The following is a 12596-nucleotide window of genomic DNA, read 5'->3' as shown; positions in this document are numbered from 1 at the left end:
TTATTTAATATTCAAATTATCTGTCGTAATGAGGTCCATAGTGTCTTCTGTCGGTGATTTTTTTTATTACAAAATGTTTATTCAATAATTTCCTAGCATATGATTTCAAATATTTATTCGTCAAATTTTATACTATTTCTTTTGTTTTGTATTTATGTTTCGGTATGCGAATTGACAAAACATACCGTAGATTGTAAACTAGGCGATTGCAAGTGGCATTGGCGATGGATTACGCTTAAATGTGGTGGGAGAACGAAATTACATTAACCTAAACAGTGAAATTCGTTATTTTTTTCTCCTCCTCGACTAGCCATAATGAATAAAAATAACTCATTAATTCATTTTAGTAGAGAATTAAAAAAGAAAATAACCTTTTTATTCTTAGGATCACGTTACAAATAAACTGTATTTATATTTTATTAAGCGCAATAATTTATATTTTATAAAACGATCTAGTTTTTTGATATAACAGATTTAATTTTTTTTACAAGAATTGTGTTTGTGAAGAAATAAAAATAATTTATTATTGAACCAATCACAAAAAATAACGTAACATTTTAATACCATGTTTTATTGGAACGCTATTTTAAAGAATTAATTCTATTTAACTTTTATTGTAAGAAAACATAACCTGTTTTAATTTAGTGATTTTCTCTGTTAAATCAATCTTGATAAAAGAATAATGTAAACTTTTTTATGAACATTTTTTTTAGAAATTAACAAAGACATATTATTTATTAGAAAAAAAAATTGGAGTATTCAAAAATGTTATCACGCTTTAAAGTAAAAATTTCTTGCAAATGAAAAAATCGATATTTTTAAAATTTTAAAGTAATCGGAAATTCGCTAGTGAAAAAAGAAATATGTGAAATAATTTCAAGAAGGGAAAAATGTACAAATGAAGGGATTTTTCTTCAATGACCTATATCGCGTTTGTTTTATTACTAGAAGCATTTATTGTAAAAAAATATTTATTAAATAACTTTTTTTTCAATGGGATGAGATCTTAAACTTCGTGAAAAATTGATTCAATTCCTTAATATATATAAAAGTCCGTAAATACTTCATTTATTATGGAGGTCATAGATACCTTGATACTCTTTCAGTATAAGAATAATGAATGCGATTAATAGAAAATGCACAATTTTAAAAATATATTTTATTTACATATATTGTGTACAGGTTATTCTGCAACGATCATACGTAGCATAAATTTATAGATTCCTAAATACTGTTATATGAATTAGGTAATTAAAAACATAATTAAAAAAATAACAGAATTAAAAAATTACATAATTAAAAAAATTTTCAACCTTTAATTGAAAACTTCCTGTTGTCAAGTATTAATAATAATTATAATTTTTAACAACTTTTTTAAACAAAAATTTTTAATTCTCAAACTTAATACTATCCTTCATATGAAAATATCCGAAAATTTGTAAAAGAAAAACTATATTTTAAAATTGAGCCATTGGCGACAACAGAGGTCAGATGTATATACTGAGTTTAAATAAATTATATATTATAGAACTCACATTTAGGACTTAGATCAATTTATTATCAGTTCATAAGAGTGTTTTTTAATAAATAAATGTAGTGATTGTTTGATTTATAATTGTAAGTCCTGAGTGTTTAATGTTAAGTTATGTTTCCTTTGAAATAATTTTTGAACTATGCAAAGCAGGGCGACATTCATTTCAACTTAAAATGATAAAAACTTTAAATGAAATACTTTAAGAAAAATACCTTCTAAATAAGATTTAAATAAAAGGCAATCACTTCGCCTGAGTGATTTTGTAAAGAATTCTAAACTTTTTAATTTTACAAGTTAGGTGAAAAGTAAATATCTTACAATAGTGGTAGGGAATGAAGGAAATTCTAAATTAAATGAACATTAAAACATTGAGTGCAAAAAATTTTCAATTCACTTAAAAGTTCACTGGAAAGTTCCCAAGATATGGTGAAATGCGCAAAAAGTAAGGTTAACACTAAGGGGTCCTAACATTGCATTGCTTTCCTGACCAAACTATTGGGATAATATTTCCAGATTGCGGCAACCCCTATATACTGGGGATCAAAAATCCGAATACGCAGGAAAAAAATTTCTCAAAGTAGGCTCGTTTTAGTGTCTGATTTCCGAACTTAAAATATATTGTCTGCTATAATTAAGCGGCATATTTGAATTCACCCTCTCGATCCATTAAGATTGAGTCCTAGAACGTAAACATCTGATCATTAGATCAAAAGTTAGTTTTAGATTTTTGTTTACTGCTCACTGTACACTAAAACGTGATTTTTTTTTCTTTTGAAATTTCGATTTTAATGCCATTACTTCAATCTCCTTCGGGTTGTGCTTACTTTATAAATTTAATCTCAACTATATTTTTCTCTTCACTTTTAAACTGTAAAGACTTTTTCTCCATTTGTAAATTATGAAAAAAATTATTAATCTGATTGCGTAAACAGTTAATTCATTAAAATTGGACATTCTCAATTAATTCCTTTCAATAGTCATTTATATTATTAATAATAATTATTTACACAAAATTATAATGAAGGAAAGTTTGATTAGAAATTTAAAAGTTTTTGCTGCTATAATTAGGGAATTTCTATCGACAAAATTCAAGTAATTTTTTTTTCCGGAGCAAAATGCATTTTTATTTAAAAGGGAACAATACTGACTTAATATTTATACGATAAAAGACTCTCTAATCGCTAACACCGATGACAGGAGAAATTTTCAATTTTTTCTTTTCCACAAAAAGTTTAAAACTTAAATTGTTGTTCTTTCATTATAAAGCAATCGTATAATATTCTCGTATCATGTAAAACTTTATAACGAAGTTACTTATCTACCGTTTTGCAGTTATAAAATGAAATAATTATTAAATTATACTTGCATTTTAAAATGTAATACTCAATTGTTCAATGAATTTTACGATTATTATTATAAAACTGCGTATAATGAACATTTCAATTAAAATAATTAGTACAAAATAGCTGCTAAAAATTCTCTTAAACATTTATAAATATTATACATTTATAAATTTCAGCTTTTCGCATTATTGCTAAATAATCTCTACGCCGAAAAATATTTAAAGAATTTCATAACAACAGAATAAATAAAACAGATAAATATAATTTTAAAAAAATTTTAAATTGTTATCGAGCAAAACCATTAAGTTTAATTAATGGATATAGAATCGGAAACAGTCTCTGCTAAACAATAAAAATTTTTTTTTTTAATCTTTTAAGTAAACAAACTTTATTATAATAATCATTTCATTATTAAGGATTAAAGGTTATTGTGAAATTATTAATTCGAATTAGTGGATGAGTAGGAAAAGAATTTCACTACTCGAAATACATTTAATGAAAGTTATGAAACTATAGAATATGTAATAATGTGTAATTTTTCTATCTTTTTTCTATTACGACCTTTTTAAAAACGCTAATAAACACAATTTAGTCAACAGATACAAACGATTATGTCGGCGCTATAACAAAAAAAAATACGCTTCATATTTTATTTGATGCAGAAGAATCAAATGAAGACCCGCACCCATATCTAACTTGTTGAATGTTATGAAATACCAAAAACAAAACAAAATCATAAGCACACAGCTGTTCGGCGATTTGCGAGAACGCTCCTTTAACGCCAATAGAAATTTTCGCCAACCCTTTACAATCTACGGTATGTTTTGTCAATTCGCTTTCGGTATAGGGATTTCTTTTTTTTTTCAATCTATGTTTGTGAATACTAGCTGCTTTAAGTAAGGTCACGTGAACTTGCACCTAGATAGATGACTCTCCTATGTTATACAACGAAAGTAAATATATCTTTATAGAGTGTGCGCTGAAAACTAAATGCTTTCAATAAACATATAAATTTTGTTAGATGTTACAAATGCATTTAAATCGATAAATTTTGTGTTCAAAGCAATTTCTAAAATTCTTTTTAAAAGTTTTGCACTCAGCACTTTTTATTCCATCTGCCGTATGTGTCTGCAGTATGTGTCTCATATTGCATTTTATTTGAAGATTACATTTATGCCGTATTTTTTTCCATACATATCCCATGCGCCGAAGTGTAACACCGTGTTCTACTGATTAGAGGAGCAAGGGAAAACCAACCCGGCATCCAGCAAAAAATTGGGCAAAACCAACAAATGACATCCCATAAAGGACATTAAGACTTTATATTTCCTTCCATTATTTTGATTATAAAATTAATTTTTTTTGGCAGTTAAATATTTGACTTAAGGAAAATGCTTTAGGGAAAATTTAAACTAAATTTAAAAGAAATTTAACTGGGGATCTTTAAGTTTGTTAAATACAGAGAAATATTACGATTAAAATTTTAGTAAACTGCATACTTAAGAAAAAAAAATATTTTGATAAAAAGTAGCTACTTTATTTTTTCATTAATTTCATTTACGTTTACATATAATATTGGTTTTGTTTGAAATGAATATGATATTCTGCTGATTGCACTTCTAATTTCAAGGGCGTCTAATAGAAGAATTTGCCCTGGGCTCATCTGCACGCCACTGAACTAACACACTAAGATCTGGATGAATAGGAGACCAATACTCCTCAGGAATGAATAATAGAACATACAGCATTCGAGAACATCGTCCTGAAATGTCCGAGTTTATCACTTTATCTATCAGAAACCTAACTTGCAACCAGAGTTGTAAAGTCAGTATTTAAAATGTCGACTCCAGACTGTTCTGATTGTTCAATTACAACTAATGTTCTATAAAAAAGTTACACCGAATTATAGGAAAATTATATTAAAGTGAAAGAAGTAAAGGAATTTTATTTAAAATTACAATTCAAATTATAACATATTAGTTGGAGGAAAAATTGTACAAAATACTGAAATTGTACAAATTCATAACAAGAAAGAAACTAGACATTAATATCTCACATGCACGTTCCCATACGTATAAGCATCTTGTTACAAGAAAAAATTCTTTTGGGCATATTGTGGAGATCGGAAACTATTATCAATGATGTATCGAATTCATTTATACTTTCTTTTATTAACTTCTTAAATGAACTAAACTAATTAGGCTATGGAATTTATGTACTTTTTCAAAAGCTGAATCACACGTAAAATTAAAAAAAGTTAGAATAAAATAAATTTGTGATTTAAGTACTTTAAATAATTGTTACAATATTGAATAATATTGTTGTTCACATACTAATTATGAACATTTGTCTAAATAATTTTCATAAGATCAAGTTTCTTATTTTAACCTCTGGGATCAAGTAGAAATTTTTTTTTTTTGACTGACTGCTGCAAATATTCGGAAATTGTGTGAATATTGAAGACGATATATCGTACCTATACTAACGTATTGTACAAAAATGAAATAAACATGAATGTAGAGTTCTTTAATACTGTTTAAAGAAGTTCTACACATGATTTCACTATTTCAATACTTGTTGAACTATACCTTCGGTACATTCGAATAATTCCATACGGTAAATTCGTCTTTAAAGGGATAGAACTGAATAATTATAATTTGAATTGAGAGTGAAGTTTCCGTAATGACTCTAGCGAGATATAGTTGTCTAAGGGCATTGTTTCCTATAGTTAAAATATAGGACAAATATTCGCATTTTTTATAAAAATAAGGTGCAATTAATGTTTAGTTTTCATAGAATTATGAAAATTCAATTGCTGACTAACTTTTGTAACGGAAACAAGTTTATTCTTACAATATATTCTATTCAAAAATACAAATTTAAAATTGAAATCTCGAAAACGATTCCCAGAGCGCTTCAGATATCAAATCTTTTGCTTTTACTATTATAAAATTTTTGCAATTTAAGCAAAAGTTTTTTTAATTATATAAGACATAGCAAAATTTTCTACTTTATTAAAAATGAAAAATAGCGAATGCCAGTTTAAACATATTTCTACATTGATTATTAAAAATATTCGGGCTAAATTTGTTTCTGTTTCTTTACCAGTCATCGTTACATCAAAATTAAACATTTTTCCGTTCAAAAAATACGAAATTAGTCTATTCCACAGTATTACTTTCCATTTTTCACATTTTTCAAGTGAAATAAAAGTAAAAATGTTGATTAAGTAGCATCGTAGTTTTATCCACAATATTTCCTTTAATTCTAATTAAATTGTCGGTTGCTCTAAACTTTCGTTGAATATTTTTTTGCGAATGAGATTACGCACTAAATATTAATTTGTATTCGTGATTTAGAATTTTAAAGAAGCATTTTGAATTTATTATTGTATACGTTAAACAATTACATTATCACACAACATTTATTAAAACAGAAAATATGAGAGAAGAAACAGAAAATGATTTACAATAAATGAACAACACTTTTAATATTTAACATTTAATTTTGAATAATAATTAAAATCAAAGACATACTATTAAAAGAGAAATATATTAGAAAAAGAAGATTAATAATAATATTACTGGTAAATAGCTTTGAATAAAGGATTAATAAATTATTTACATTTAAGTAGGGTTATATAATTTTATTTATTTTATGCTGATGACAGCCACCAAAGATATCTGGTTCTTCTTTGTATATTAAAAATAACATCATGTGATTTTTCTGCCCAAGGAGAATTTACGAAACGGTAAGGCAACAATTATCGTTTTATGATTGTTGAAATATTAAATAAAGTTTCAGATGATTTAAGTAAATAAATAACTAAAACTCTGAAAAGTGTTTGAACGGATGATAGAACGAATATTTAATCCCCCAAACCAAGGATAACCAATCTGGAATTTTTTTCTCGGTATAGCAACAGCACAAATAATGCTATTATGGTCAACAACAACGCAAATATGTTTTTCTACAACACAAATATGTTTTTTAATAACGCAAAATTACAGAAACTTCCCAGAAAAATGCCACAGGAACAAAGGAATTTTATATAACAAAGAAATAATGCGCGAAGTACAATGCTTTAAAATTTTAATAGTAGATGCTTTTAAATCATTTTAAACGAAAATAACGATGCTAGTCAATATTTTTAATTTCATCGAAGAAATTTAAACTTGTTAGACTGAAATACTTTTTTACACTATAATGGTGTCAGAAAGAGCACATTTTTTATAATAAAAACTATAAATATTTATCATTTTCTTATCAGGAAGAAGTCAAAATTTATTTTCTATGAAAACTGTGCGTAAATCTCTTGCTTACTTGTTTGTAAGCAGTAATATTTTTTCTAAAAAAATTGAAGAAACAGCATTGTTTGAGGGAATGATTTATACAGCTTCCGTTTACTTTAAATTGTTAAAAAAAAATGGTACTTTTTACGCAATGCATTTTTCTTCGATCCATTATTTTACTGGATACGAAATATTTTTGAAAAATGAAGTTATAAATTGTTCGAAATAGACATATTTCTTTAGAGCTTTCCATTTAACTTTACACGCCATTCGATTGATAATGTATTGACGGACTCTTGACGTAAATCTGTTTTTTTTTTTACATTTATTTATACAGTTAACATAACGTTTAATGTACATCATTATAGAATGTGCCTGGTTTATTGCAAAGGTTGAACTAAAAAGTTTTACTTCTTTAAGTTATCCTTGATTTCGTATTTGCAATCTATTTTTTGAATTATGAGCATAGAAGGTTATATTTGAAAAGTGGTTCTATTCTAGTGGTAGTACTTTATTTAATTGCAGAATGGGCTAGAGCTTCACAATGGGCTATGTTCGACGATGGGCTATTTTACTGCTCAATGGGCTGTTTTGATCTTTTGCAGATGGGATAACTCCCCCCTTTGGTAGCTCGACGACCTATGCGAGTGGTCGCTTTCTTATCGACTGAACAGCTTTGAGGACTGATACCGCGCAACCTCGGTCTTTTCGCAGGCTGATCAAAAGGGTCATCCACGTATTCGCTGACACTACCAGTTACACTTCACTACGGTGATTTACTGATGAGAACCGTGTCTTACGATCAGTTTTCACTGTGGGGTCTGGACCCATTAAGTTTGTTCATTTTCTTTCTATATTAAAAAATTGTTTTCTAAGCCACATTTTTCAACATAGAGATTAAATAGTTTTGTGTTTTAAATTTATGTTTCATTTTTTTTCCAACTGTAAAACTGTGCGGTAGCACTTAAAAACTGGAAATTACGAAAGTATGCAGAAAAACGTGTGAAAAGGTCAATGAATAGGAATATTTAACGCAAAATAATAATATTATATTAAAAGAATATTTAAAATTTGATAGTTACTTCGAGAATTATGAACTATTAAGATTGTAGTAAAAAATGCCATGTGTGCCACTCTGCATCTCGCTGAAAGGCAACATTTTCACGTAACCGTAGCTTTTCTTTGTATTGACATTAAGCGCTGTTTTAAAAATTGGCATTGACAGATAAGTAAAAATAAATAATATTGAAAAAAAAGTTAAGGATAGGCAAACCCTAACAGTCACAAATAACTGTTACAAAGTCGCAGTAGCAATAAAAGAACCATATTATTCAGTGAAACGAAGTGCTTCATGTGACGAGATAACCTTTTATCTGCTTTTTTTTTTACTCACGTTATTCAGTGAAAAAGTTGTGTAACAAAAAGAAATTTCTATACACACTTGTTCAAATGCGAAATGTTTATTCTGTGTATACGAAATATTTTCCATCAAAGGAATTTCAACAATGAATTTTTATCTTCATTTAAGAAAAAAAATATGTCAAGATGTTATTTTTTTTATCTGTTTATGCGTGATGAATAACATGTTTGTCAGTATTTGACACGTTACAAAAATATTCTTAGCTATTCATCATTTTAGTTAAATCTACAAGACACAATCAATCTCTATTACTGTAACTTTTTCCCTGTTTTTCCCTTTTTCTGGAGATAGATGTTACTTCAAACAATACACGACGTTTTATGTTCAGAGATCACTTACATTACTGTTGATATCTCGTCTTCGGTTCTAAAAGTTTCTTTTAAAATTCCTTCAAATTTTTTTGTCAGTTTAGGCTAGTACATATTAAAAATCATCGCTAAAAGTGCGCGTTTATTGGGAGTTGTAAATTGATTTTTAAATCAAAAGAAAACTAAAAACGCTGTCGCAAACTGCTGAATTAGCAGTGAGGAAGGTGGGGTGCAAAACATGTAACTCAGTTTCACATTTGGAGATTAAAGTTGTTTTAATTAATCGTCTTTCAACTTCTCTATGTTTTTGTAGGGTGAATGAACAGAATGACTTTTTTTAAATCATGCCTTCTTTATTAATGATTCATTTAATATAAATAAATTTTATGTTTTTTCATAACGTAAACATTAATTTAAATAAAGGATATAATATGTTTAGAAATAAGCCCCATAAAGAAATAAGCCATTAGAAATAAGCCCCATATGTTTTCACTGAAGCCCCATAAAGGATATAATATGTTTAGTTTCTTAGCAAATATTCTAAAAATATCTGTCAATGATGATCAGAATTGATCAATTAATCCCTCTGTTTCAACAATTAAATAAACAAGTCCCAGTTTTAATTAAAGATATAATTTCACAAATTCGTCGCTTTTTCTTTATTCTTTGAATGTTAAGGCACATTCGAAAAAAAGCTTATTTGTTCAGCCGTAGATGAATAATTTAACAATTACTTGTTAGAAGAAATGTTTCTTATTCGTTATTTGTTGATTTGCAACGCATGTGCTCCGAAACTCTTTCTAACTGGAATATTTTGTCGGCTTGTCAGTTGGATTAGCGATTTCGTGTAGCGTGATTACCTTAGAATTCAATCGTCGAATTCTTCAAGATTTTATTTTATTTGTATGACTTTAGCTTTTATGCGAGCTTCAGAGCGCATAGTTCCTTTTCCCAGCTATTTTGGAAGTTCCAGTATGTGCTAGGTCTGTTTTTATTTTAAAGTTTTTAAAAAATAGCTTATTTTGGCAATTTAGTTTTATCTCATTATTCGATGGCTCGTATTAGTTTAATTCATGTTAGTTTTCCCCCACACTATTCGAAAGAAGGAACATTCCGAACAATTACAACGGAATTTCAATGAAATTGTAATAAAAATCTTTTTGTTAAGAGAAATGAATGATTATAAAGTAACATTACCAGTATATTAATTTATATAGAAATATTATATTGAAATATCCACCTTTGGCAACCAGCTTAACAAACACAGTTTAGAGCAAGCTGCTCAATTTATTTTTGATTCCTTTTTAGTTATTCAAGCAAAGAGCTTGAAACATTCATAAAAGCAACTCCATTGCCTGCTTACCTCATTGCTCAACCAAAACTGTTCAAAAATTCCAGATGAATGGGATAGGGGCCGCTTCGCGGCCCAGGTGCCCAATAAAATCTAAACACTAGGACTAGGCAACCAGCTTAGTCAGCAGCTGAATCACACAAACCCGCATAAGAATGCGTTCTTTATATTTCAGCATAGTAGACAGCAGAAATTATTTTCATCCCTGTCTAGATATATGATAGAAAACGCTGCTCAATGCTCCATTTACGAGCTCTACTACTTCCTCACGCATTTCTCGAGCAATAACTTGAATATCGTATAATATATACAGGAGTTGGACAAAAATTTCACTAACTCTATACAGTGCCTGATTTATCAAAAGGCCTGTGAGGGCTCCCTCCTTTCTAAGGGCCCCCTAAATGTTACAAATAATTTCTTTTCGTGTTTTTCCTTAAGAGTTGTCTATTAGAATTATGAGTTAACAAAACTTGAAATAGATATAAACTCAAACTTACTAATATATCGTAATTTATTCATGCTATAAATAATTCAAAAACGTTTCATTATTAAACAACGGATAAATTTTGTTTAAATTAGCGAAAGTTCTATGCCTAGGATCACCACATTCCAAGATCAGGGTCTATGTAAAGAATCTTTCTTTTTACAGAAAATGTGTTCGAAGATTTTACATGTCAAAAAAACTGGCCCAGCTTGAAATATCATGTTCGAAGCTTTTAGAAATGGTGTCATTTTCACCCAAGCAAAATTTGCCTCGGCAAAATGAGAGTAGGAATCGTCTCCTTTTTCACTACCAATATGATTCTAAAAGCATTCTTACAAAAAAAAAATATCACAGCAGTACAAAGTTTTCAGAATCGAAGGTATTAAAGCTACAGAAAGCTATTAACCTTCTCTCTCCATTTTGATCCATCCAAATTTTTTTTATGTATGAAAAGGATATTTCTAAAAGCTTTAAAGCATGATATTTCAAATTATGCCAACAGATTTGCGATATGAAATCTTTCAAAAAATCTACTGCGGAAAGAAAGAGTGCTTACTTAGAGTTAGTATAGAAGTCTTTTCGTAAGTTTGTTCAAGCTTCGTCACCAATAATTGGTATGACAGTATGCGACATCTCGGCACCGTTTATGTTTAAATTGAATTTCTTCAGCCATTTTAGAAAGAATCATGAATAAATATAAATAACTGCTTAATATTAAAAATATTAAAGATTTTATTTCTATAAAAATATAAAATAATTCTAAATAAATACTTAACGTAGTGTATCTACCACTATAAAATTACAACTACATTTCACTAGTATATAAGACATGTTAACTCTATTCTATGGTGGGGTACCTTTTCATAGATGACGGTTGATATTGTACGGTTGATATTGAAACAACTCACCCTACATTGGTGACCCGAACGTGATGCGAACACGCCTTCCTTGACAGAAACGCCAACTGCGATCTGAACACGCCTATTTCGATGGATGGTCCACATTGAACAGTTGACTTGCTACTTGTGACTGCAACCTCATCCACCTCCTAGCGCTGTTGCTGCTCAGTTTCAATCATACGCAACGTACAACGTATTCACTCGACTGCTAAAGGCAACACAGGAGCGACCACGATCGTGAACTTAATACAGCTCTCACGCTCAGCAAAAAGTACGGTGATCTTAATACAGCTCTCCCGGCTTCTCACAAACAGCAATGAATCATCAACTACTAGCATCCATTCATCGAATTCTATCACAGATAAAAATCTGGTGAGGGAGTACTGTAGTGTATCTACCACTACAAAATTACAACTACAATTCACTAGTATATAAGACATGTTAACTCTATTCTATGATGGGGTACCTTTTCATAGATGACGGTTGACATTGTCGGTAACAACTCACCCTACACTTAACATACAGCAAACTGCTGTTCAACATTGTTCAAATTATTACTTAAGACAACCTAACGAATACTGAAAGAAAACACAAATAATTAAGATCAAAAGGAAAAAACTTCTTTGAAAAAAACGCGCTAAAAAGCAGCAGAAATTTCAGAAAAAAGTATCAATACAAAACAAATGAAATAAAACAAAAATACGACCACCGAAGCCGACGTCTTCAGGGGGTACCGGCCCCGGTAGCCATTAAAAACAAAACCATTTCTATTTGAGGGAGAAGCAAAAGCTTAAAATATCTCCCTCAGTACCCCTATGGTTTTGTATAGAGGTCCAGGAAAAACAAGATACATTCAAAAGAATAAACAAATTACGAAAAGAAAATCAATAAAAATCATCAGAAAATTAAAAACTCACAGTCACAGGTCAAGAATCAACTTCAAAAGCTAAAGGAAGTTAAAACTG

Source organism: Parasteatoda tepidariorum, chromosome 1 (assembly GCF_043381705.1).
Source record: "Parasteatoda tepidariorum isolate YZ-2023 chromosome 1, CAS_Ptep_4.0, whole genome shotgun sequence".
In the NCBI taxonomy this organism is placed as follows: domain Eukaryota; kingdom Metazoa; phylum Arthropoda; class Arachnida; order Araneae; family Theridiidae; genus Parasteatoda; species Parasteatoda tepidariorum.
Note: the sequence above shows the minus strand (reverse complement) of the source record.